The 10,996-nt window shown below is 41.4% G+C and overlaps 1 protein-coding gene across 5 annotated transcripts in view; it reads left to right on the top strand.

Annotated features, from left to right (window-relative positions):
* The first annotated feature begins 1,442 nt into the window (after positions 1–1,442).
* Positions 1,443–10,996, top strand: part of KCNU1 (potassium calcium-activated channel subfamily U member 1) — a 172,943-nt gene continuing 163,389 nt past the window's right edge. For all 5 annotated transcript variants that reach the window (XR_003794232.1, XR_003794234.1, XR_003794233.1 and 2 more), the window contains exons 1-3: positions 1,443–1,528; positions 6,260–6,393; positions 9,089–9,218. The gene's annotated coding sequence lies outside the window, so the exon portion shown is untranslated. The remainder of the gene's footprint in view (positions 1,529–6,259; positions 6,394–9,088; positions 9,219–10,996) is intronic.

The following is a 10,996-nucleotide window of genomic DNA, read 5'->3' as shown; positions in this document are numbered from 1 at the left end:
AAAGTTATTATTATCTTTCTCATTTATACAGTGAGGCTTGCCAGAGTCCCAGGGGGTAGTTAGCAGAGCCAGACCACTTATCCAATTTTGTTAACATCAACTCAACTCATATCCTGGTCTACCACAACGCTAGCATTTGCCCCCCGCCCTGCATTCTAGCACTGTACCTAAGGATAGGATTGAACTTCCCGTTGGCTTTTCTTTGGGCTGTGATGGCACCAAGAGAAGACATTACCTTGACAGATGGAGTAATATGCCCTTCAGAGTAACTAATAACTAACTAACTAACTAGCAGAACACTCAAGAAACCTTTCTGCAATGGCATGAGCCATTCCATATTGATGCATGAATTCACCGTCTTTCTTAATACCTACCGGTATCCCACAGAGGTTGAACACCCAGTTTAAATCCTCAAAGCCTTTCCTAACTGTTCAGGTCACATTTTTCGTTCTCCTTTAACACAGTCATCAAGTCCTCAGTGGTAAGATAAAGCGCCAAGTGTCATTTTTTAGTAGATTCTTGGCGGGGGAAAGGTTTCAGGTCATGTTCAAATTTTGACTCCACTCGTTATTAGCTATGACCTCTTAACAACTTGAGCATGTAATAAGTTCTCTGTGTCTCGCTCACCTCATCACCCATGATCAATCCTGACATCATAGATAGTGGGATGTCAAGCCCCTGACACGCCCCCTAAAGTGTTGTACTATGATGTATAACTTCCGCAACAAATAACTGTTGTCAGAAATAATTAACCTGCCCATCGATCCATGTGGTGATGTCCTGCTCTCCCAGGCCGGACGAGGAACGGACGTTCACGGCCAACAGGGCCGCTCTTCGTCCTGTCCGCCGTGGAAGGCGGGGTGTGGCATCCGGCCGGACTCTCCGTCTCCCGCCCCTGCCTCACGGCGTGGAAGGGGCCGGGGTCCTCTGAGCAGCAGGCACTCTCGCTTCTCAACTCCTCTTCAAGTGCCTCGCAAGCGGTCCTCCCCGCGGTGGTGGGCGGGGCGGGGCGGGGCGTGGGGGGCGGGGCGGGGCGGGCCCGCCGCCGCCTGCGCGCCCCCGTTGGTGCGGGAGCGTGTCCGCCCCAGGCAGTGCCCCTGCACGGTCGCCCCTCTGGTGCCGGGGGCTGAGCGGTGCCTTCGTCCTCTCGGGAGCCCGCTGCGGTGAGCAGCTCCCTTGTGGGGTCGAGACGGTAAGGGAGGCGCGCCTGTCGCTCTGGCGGGGCGGGTGCCGCCTCACCGCGGCCGTCCTCGCCGCGTGCCGCGGGGACTGGCTTGGCCAGGCGCGCGCCGCGTGTCCCTCCTTCGCCGGGTTGCACGCGGGCGTTGGAGCGACCGCGGCGGCCCGGTGACGCGAAGGGGGCCGTCCGGCTTTCCGGACAACCTCTGACCCCGCCCCCGACCCCGGGGCGGACGGAGGAGCCTGAGGCTGCGCAGGCTTTGCCCGGCCCTGACCGTGAACGCGCACGTGGGCCCCACGCTTACCCATGACGCCCCTCATTCACGCCCGGCCGGAACTGCTTTGGACGGTGTGTATTTTTTAATATCACACATTTTGAATATTATTGGGAACATTTTAATGTGAATTTGATATTAGATGCTATTAAGGAAATATTTCTATATTTTGGTACTATAGTGGTATTGTGAATGGTTATTTCAGGAACTATGCACAGGCTCCGGTCGCGCAGGCTCAGCGGCCATGGCTCACGGGCCCAGCCGCTCCGCGGCATGTGGGATCCTCCCTGACCGGGGCACGAACCTGTGTCCCCTGCATTAGCAGGCGGACTCTCAACCACAGCGCCACCAGGGAAGCCCTATCCTTTTTTTTTTTGAGATGTAACCTAAGGAGTTTTGGGTCAAGTGTCATGATATCTGTAATTTGGTTTTAAAAACCTAGAGCAAAATAGATAAAGGCAAAATGTTAACAAATTATTAAATCTAGGTGATAGATACGTGGATGTTCAGTACATTATGCTGTCTACCTTTTTACATGTTTAAAATTTTTCATTATAAAATCTTTAAATAAATCTTGCCATCTTAATGAGTATAAAATTATAGAGAGGGAGAACAAATAGGGTACAGTGTAGGGTACATAGAAAGTGCTCAGTAAGTGCCATACAATATTCTCCTCCTACTGGGAATTCTCTGTTCTAGAGTGAGGACCCATGTGTTCACTCAGAGTAAGTGATGTGGTCCCTCTGAAATTAGTTTCACTTAGCACTCACCTTTTAGGGTAATGAAGGGGAAATCAATGTTGTTTGTCAAACAAACACTGTTAGCATGAGTACAGCATATGTTAATACTATTGCAGCTTGATGATAAATGATCGATAAGTGAAGTAGACACCTACAATACCAAATCATCTGTGACTTCCCTGCCATTTGGTATGCATCCATTAAGTGATTGATGCTTATTAAAGGATTGACAGGTCAGCAAATATCTTGATTTTCTGTGCTTCAGAGATGTTCCAGTCCATGAAGATATGATTTCAGGAGGTTAATATGCATTTAGCATATAAATAGCTTACAAAGAGGAAGTTGCATGTTTTCTTACCACCTCATTAGGTTATTTGATAATTTATATCCTGCAAATTGCTTTCAAAATCTACGAGAGTGTAGAAATTATTTGGAACAATTCTCTCATTTCAAAGATGAAGAAACTTAAGTTCAGGGAAATCTAAGGGTTTCCCAGACCAGAAAATAGGACCTTCAGTTTTCAGTTTTGTGTCGTGATATATAAAATGCATACAAAGGGTGCTTTAAAACAAAACTTTGGATGGGACTTTAACATAACGTGGAAATTACTCTGTATTATATTCTCAATTTTCGTTCCATCAAATACATACTAATTGTTTACCATTGTTGACAAGCGATCAGGATGCTACAGGAAATGCACTGTGTTTCTTGCCTTCAGCAAGCTCAGAACCTACTGAGGGAATTAAATGAACAACAGTAAACAAGTCAGCTGAGAGCTGTGGTGACATCAAATAGAGAGGAATGGGTTATGCCAGAGTTGGCCGCGCAAACAGAGTAGCTGTCATGGAGGAACTGGATTTAATCCAGGTCGCAAAGACAATAAACTTTTATTCACTGGATGAAGTAAGAATGACAAGGGACAGTATGAGTAATGACACAAAAACGTAAAAGGGCTTGGTGCCTTCAGAGAAAAATGAGGCATGTGGTGCAGTTTGGTGTGTGCACTAGGAAGGTGGGGTATCAGGAGATGAAGTTACCTGGGAATGGTCCTCAACTATGGCTTTGTATTAGAATCACCTGGCAACTTTCAAAAAATACTGATGTCCAGGCCCCACTTCCAAACCAAATGATACCTGGATACTTGAGGGTGGCTGCAGGCCCGGGTATTTGAAGTTCCCCAGGTGATTCTTGTGTACGAGGTTGAATACTAGTGAATTCAGGTGAGCTTGCTATGAAAGGAAAGGTTTTTAGGTCAGTAGTTGTCTGGATCATGCTGATCTAATCCAAGATCAGATCCTGAATATTAAATGCCTTTTTATTTCTGAGCAAGTAGTCTCAACATCAAGACAGTAGCTTGGATGACTCAGGGACCTGACTTTTGCTGAAACTACTAGTTTTAGTTGTTAAAACACTTTCTAACTCTCCATAATAAAATAAAATCTCAGAATCAGGGTAAGATACTCAAAAATTAAAAGATTCTATTTCCTCAAATTTAGTTCCCACTCAGATAACTAGGGACACTAGTATCAAAGAAAGCCCAATGTAGGATAATTTAACTTTCCTGGATTTGCCAGATTCTCATATTACAAACCCAACCCAGAAGTTCTCCAGTGTTGTTTTAATTCAATCATTTAACTTTCATTTATTTAAAAAAAATATTTATTGTGTATCTGTGGTGTGCCAGGCACTGACCCAAGCTCTCCGGACAGAGCTGTGAAAAGACACCCCAGCTCTGTGTCACAGAGCTGACATTCCATCAGAGGACTTCTTTCTTTCATTTCACTTCAGCACGTCTAATTCCACACTCTACTTCTTTGAACAACATAAGCAACTCAGAACAAATTTTGGGTTTGATTAAAATACGTAATCATTTTTTCATCCCTCTTCCTACTGTCCCTCTTCTCCTTTTCTTATTAATCTCTTAAAAACACCACTGTCACTACACGTCACTCCCAGTTCAAAGGTCTCCAGTAGATCCCCCTGACTTATGGCAGTGAATCTGTGGTCAGTTTTTAACCTCGTCTCCCATCCTAGCCCTTTTTTGAGGACCACTGTTATGTCTGCTTCTGTTATTGAGATGAATAGGGCACATTCCCCTGGTGTATCAGGTTGGAGAATAAAGTACAAATCCCTTATGCTAACTTCAGCCACACCTGGCCCCACAACTTGATCAACCTCTGATACAGGAACATTAGTGCACTTGGTGTTACTTATTTTCTACATCCCTGCCTGGAGTCTCTTTCTTTGCTCTTTTTCTTCCACTGTAAAGGCCCCAGTGCTTTCAGCATCTTCCACTCTTCAGCAATTACATCTTCTGTTTTCTTCAAATATTTTTCATGTTATTATTTTCATCTCTATTTACTTCAACAAGTGAATAGCCTCATGAAGGGTCAGGACTGGAGTTCATAAATACGTGCATTATTCATAGCCCATGAAAGTGCTGGGCACACAGAGGCAGTATAGGATGAATACAAGAGCTTTGGGCTTAGAATCTGACAGACTAAAGAAGAGAAGGAAAAACTATATCGTTTTTAAAAATTGCACATCTGACTCTGTTAACTTGCCAACAAGGGAACGTACAGCAGTGAAGAAACTCACTTAGTTGTTCATCGGATAGAAAAAGAAATAAAGGGATTTTAAGTGCCTGAAAGTCACAGTTAATGGTGGCTGTGTCAGATACTTGTTAACTGAAGACTAGCATTGTAGATAGAACAGAATGAGCCCGCGGATCTAGCACAATTGGTTGAGATAAGCCTCATTGTTCATTTTTGTGGACAGTGTCTTCAGTTAGGTCTGTAAGTATCTAGAACACTGGGGACATTCAAAGTTCATATCTTCTATTTGATGCAGCTGTTTAAGAGTTCAGCATTAGGACACACAACAGTGAATTTTGATACCTCCTCCCGATTTATTACCTTAAGTGGCAAATGTCCTCTATGAAGGTTTGTTTAAAACTTTTAAAATAGTTAACATGTATACATTGTCTAGCATGTTGTACACACTTAATACAATTAATGTGACATTTCTATTAAATAATACTTACTAATTGATTAATTTTTAAATCAGTCCCAAAAGGCATGTCCTTAATTTTTATTATCTTTGGAAAGAATTTGGGGAATGAGGAGAGCTAAATATATTGATTTTAATAAGTATATTAAGGGGTTATATATAAGTCATTTGTAGTTGGACAATGCAATCTGAATTAATTTTTCTTTAAATTTATTGATGCTGGATTTATGGCCCAAATGTGGTTTATTTTCTATGAAAATGGATTCTATCCTGATCGTTGGTCATGTTGAGTTTTTCTACATTCATGCTGATTTTCTGTCCAAGCATTTTATTCATTATTAAAAGAAGGGTGCTGATTTCTCCACGTATAATTATGTCTTCTATTTCTCCTTTCAGTTCTATCAGGTTTTCTTAAAATAGACTTTATTTTTTAGAGCAGTTTTCAGTTCACAGCAAAAGTGAGTAGAAGGTACAGAGATTCCCATATATTCCTTATCCTGACACACGCACAGCCTCTCCCTTTATCAATATCCCCCCAAGAGGGGTACATTGTTTACAGTTGGCAAACTTACATTGACACATCAGTATAATCCAAAGTGCGTTGTTTACATATAATTACATATAACACAAAGGTTTTTAGTTGTACTTAGGGGGAATAGGGGAAATTGTCTAATTTATCTTCTCAGAAGTGGGAATCCCAATGCAATATTTAAAAAATCAAAATGTATGCCAAAAATCCATGTAAACAAAATGTCAGAACTTTTAAATAAAGACAGGATCAGTATTACTGAATTTCCTCTTATTTCAAGCTCCAGTATGACCCTTCACAGCACTGTTATTGACATTCTTTATATTTAAAATTTAGGATTTACCTTCATGTAGCAAACAACCAACCAGTGGCTTAAATAAGAGAGAAATTTCTTTCTTGCATAGAGAAAGTCCTGAGTCAGCAGCTCTGGGCTGGGAGAGAGTTCCACGGCACTATCAGGACTTTGGTCTCCTCACTTTTCATCTCACCATTTTCAGCCTATGCTTTTTTTTTCTTGTTTTTTCAAGGTCACCTTGTGATGTGCATGACTGTGTTGAGTAAGAAGAAGGAGAAATGACAGAAGAGCGCAGAGGGGTCCTCTCTCATCTGAGACAGCACTTTTCAAGTAGCCATTCCACACATTTCCACATACATCTTCTTGGTAAACATTCATCCCTTTGCCATTTCTAGCTGGTAAAGAAGGTTGGGGGTAGAGTCTTTTATTCTGGGCTGCAGTGTGCTCAGCTGAAAATCAGAGTTCCCTATTTAAACAAGAGGAGACCAGATGTTGGGGGAAGGGAATTAGCAATCGCTAACAAACATATAATACCATGCTAGATCCCAAAGCATGAAGGAGGCTGACCCAATTCCTGTTTATTTCATAATGCCATAAATATTGGTAAATAGTGATAATTTTCTTTGGAGGAAAATGCAAAGTCAGATGCACTAAGTATAGGTTCAAGAATTCTAAGGTACATGCATACTGAGAATAGTTGGGAAATACCAACACTAACAGTTTCGCTCACTATCTTCTTAGGGCTGATTTGGAAGTTCTGCCTTATCATCCGGGTCAGTGTGAATGGGCGTGATTTTAGATCAAGGGGTAATTTGTCCCATTTACTGGGAAAATATATGTGTTTTTTTTTTTTCCTTCATGTCAGGCCCATTGCTCTGAATATTAACGAGGCAAGTTCTCATCAGCTTCACGATACTGTGGTTGATGTCAATATGTTCTCACTTCCTGAGCTTAAATCCCCTTACTTCTCACTGCTGACAGCTGTCTAGCAGGGCTGTAAAGTTTTCCAGGGCGACTCTTCAGTCTGGAGCAGCATATCTATTTGAGGAAGAAACTTATATTGTAACAATTTTGAACAAGGTTACTAGGTTTTTTGTTTTGTTTTGTTATCGGGCTGGGAGCTCCACACCAAGTGCTAAAAGGCAGGATTTTATTAGATCTTTAAAGGAAAACACAATAAAGCCATGGATCTGCAATAGGAAAAGTTTTGTTTGTTTAAAGCCCAAAATACATCAATCAATCCATCAGTCACAGAAAAAAATATAAAGCACACATGGAGTAAAATATACCATTTTAGTTTCATTGCTTATATTTACCTGATTTATAGATTTTGATGGAACAGAGTATGTTAAAGACGAATTCAGAAAACATTTCAGTATACCTCAATTTGGGGGAACAAGGGCAGAAAGGAAAGAAAGAACTATTAAAAAGACTTGGTTAATCAGAAAACACTATTCAGATGATAGGAATAGGATGCCGATGTCTCCAAAACATAAGTGATGAACACTTGGTACCATCTCTCAAAGAGACGAAAATGGTCCCTTAAAGGTACACGTTGGGAATGAGTCAGAGGCAGGGCTGGAACAGATCTACACCTTCTAACTACAGAAAAACATGCTGCTGTCCAGGTCGGGGGACGTAGCAGGCATGAAAAGTAGTGAGGCAAACGGGCAGCCAGGCCCATGCTTGAGAAGAGCAGAGAGGCAGGAGGGGGCAGCTCAGGGGTCCCCCAGTGTCGTTAGGTCACTGACATGCGCCCTGCCGTCCGCTTGAGCTGAGGGTCCCAACATTTCTTTCACCTCTTACCACAGTTTTCTGAAATGTGATATTCCTGCATCACTGTTCATAGTTCTTCAGTTCTCTTCTACTCTTAAGCCACTGAAAGTGCCCACAGTGGTGAATTAGGAGGAACTTGTCCATAGGATTAAACAAAAATGGCCATATCCTCTTAACCCTGGAAGAAAATGAAATTAAGGTAAAGGCCCTTTCCTCTCCTAGGCCGATGGCTTTGCCCTCTGATTTATGGGCTGGTAGGAAAAAGCCATTCTGCACCCCACTCCACTTTACACAAACGTCACATGCGTGCAGCGCACAGCCCCATGGAGGGGGCAACAACCGCCCGATTTGTCTTTGGAAAGTTTCTGTCTCTCCCTCCTCTGACTGGCTCATCTCCACTTGGCGATGCTGTCTGTGTGCGGGTCACCTGTACCAGGGCCCTCCTGAGATGGTGACACAGGCTCCTCCACTCAGAATCCATCACTCTAATTTTCCCTTTATCTCTGTTCTATAATTTCCCAGAAAATAGCTGTGTAATTCATTGGTGACTTGCTAGTATTGAGTTGCTGCAATTAATTCTTACGAAAGATGTTAAATTGAAGAAGAGAACCCAAGAAAGAAATCTCTTAGTCCACAGGTACTCGCTGGTGAATAAAATGTCATGGAGAAAATAGTTAGGGCTGTTAGGATTTCAAGTCACTCTCTAGAGATTTCTGCCAGGATTAACCTGCTCCCCAGGGGAGAATCAGGAGCTCCCTGGCTACCAACAGCTCCCTGGTTGTCCTTCCAACTTGAAGGAAATGCATGGACCATGGTCATATTCTGTCCTCAGAAGCTCCACTGGACTCTCTAGTCACCTCAAAGCCCAGGGGCTGAGAATGGGAAAGAAGAAACTTACATAATAAGGAGAAATGTCTATTGCTGCAACTTCAGCCTCCTGGATTCCAGAAGATCTGTTCCGTGTTCCACATTGTAATTCAAGACTGCATGAGTAGGAAGAAAATATATGTGGCATAGAAGAAGCGTGAAGTAAAGTTTAAAATAGTAAAGTAATATATATTCAGTCACAACTCTGTAGATAATCCTGTTTAAGGAATGTTTCTTTCCTTTGTTTAATTTAGTCCATCAGATGTCTGTGGCATCATCGTAAGGTTTTAAACCAAAGAGATGAGCTCCCTATGTTAAAGGGGAAAAATTCTCTTCAGAAATGTTAGCAAAAATGGGTTGAAATGTTGAATATCGTTCTCTCAGATAAATCTGACAGAATACAAATCTCTCTTAATAGGTCTTATCGTCTTTTAAAAAATGCACCGGGAAAAAAATGGTCTCTTCTCTTCACATGCTTTGAATGGATTTAATCCTCCTCATTTGTCTCCTGACTTTGAACTGCAAAACAAAGGACATGGAAGACCAAGGTAGGAGCTTAGATTCTTGCATAAAATGGGATTTGGGATTTATTCAGGATGTAGCCCAATCCAGAAGAAATCATAACCCAGAACAGTTGCCAAACCAGAAGCCAGTTTTGAGTTTTCCTGTCACCTGATACTTTCTGATCTTGCATATTGTTCAGACTCGGAATTCATTTGGACTTTAATCACATTTGTACAGTAGTCAAGCTGACAGCATCAACAAATGCAGTGTATATAGATTTTCTGTTCCTCAGAACATGGGCAGCCCCTACCAGGAGTCGATTCTTGTATTTTTTTGGTGGTGGCGTGAAGGGACTGAATTGAATGATTTCTTCTTTATTAAAGAAATAATACTCAGGACTTTGAGATCACACTGTCTTTGGTTGAGTTATAAGCTTTTATAATGCAGTATCCCTTAATGTTGACCAAATTAATAATTATGTTTACCTCTTCCTTAAGTTTCCTGAATTCTGTTTTTCTAGCTTTATTGAGGTATAATTGACATAATGACATTGTGTGAGTTTAAGGTGTACAAGGTGATGATTTGATACATGTATATATTGCTAAATGCTTACCACAGTAAGGTTAGTTAACAAGGTTAGTTCACGTAATTACCATTTTCTTGTTGTTGTTTCTGTTGTTATGGTGAGAACATTAAAGCTCTAATTTCATAGCAACATTCAAGTATCCAATACAGTATCGTTAACTATGGTCACCACGCTGTACCCTGGAGCCCTGGATCTTATTCATCTTATAACTGAAAGTTTGCACCCTTTGACCAGTATCTCGCCATTTCCCCAACTCCTCAAGCCCTGGCAATCACCATTCCCCTGGTGATATTTATTTAGTTAGTTTTATTCCCGTGGTAATATTTATTTTATTTTATTATTTTGAAACTTTCTGTTTCTATGAGGTCAAGGTTTTTAAGTTCCACATATAGTTGAGATTATACGCTTGATAAGAGGAGCTGGGAACCCCCGTTCATGTCCAAAACAACGAACTCTTGGTTTAAAATACATACATTTTCCCAGAAAAAAAAGAATTTGCTTTAAGATATTCTTCACTTGAAGTTTAAAGCAGTAAATATTGAAAAGAACAAAATTCCTGAAACCTAAAATGTAAAATATATTTTAACAAGCCAAAGATTCTACTGTATTGATCATATAAGCCACTGGAATAAATCAAATGTGATTCCCTTCTCAAATTAGAAACACTATTTCAGCAAGATAGTCAGTGTTGGAGTCAATGTTTGGTAGAGGCCTGTGCTTGCATGTGCGAGTGTTACTGAACCAGTATGATCCAATCACTTTAAAAATTTCTTATATTCCCAGAACTAGGCAGTTTGGGCTCAGTGAGGATTCATGAGAATTGCTCCGTCAATTAACAGTAGAAGAACAGAGAGAGTTTGATAACCTAAAGCTCAGAAAATCTTTAGGACTCACAATGCTGAGATATTTTAAGGTAGAAATCAATCATGTGGATTTCAATTCTAGATTCCTAAGAACAGGTGCAACAGAGGATGTCAGGTGTGGACTGATGAGCCCTTCTTCTCACGGGTTACACAGCGAAACAGGTTATTGAGAAGTAGGGGCTACCCTGAGACAGAGTTATGATGTCCTACAGTTCATAAGTATGTGTTCAACAACAGGCACTCTGAGTAACACGAAAAAGGCTGAAGATTGCTGGAGAAAACTTGGAATACTTCATGGCTAAGCTAAGTCTGTGTGAAGTTTACTAAGAGATGTCACAAGAGAATCATTATAGCATCGTGCCTGTAATTAACA

Source organism: Monodon monoceros, unplaced genomic scaffold (assembly GCF_005190385.1).
Source record: "Monodon monoceros isolate NGI ecotype Baffin Bay Population unplaced genomic scaffold, NGI_Narwhal_1 Super_Scaffold_17, whole genome shotgun sequence".
NCBI classification, from domain to species: Eukaryota; Metazoa; Chordata; class Mammalia; order Artiodactyla; family Monodontidae; genus Monodon; species Monodon monoceros.
Note: the sequence above shows the minus strand (reverse complement) of the source record. Positions and strands in the feature narration are given on the sequence as shown.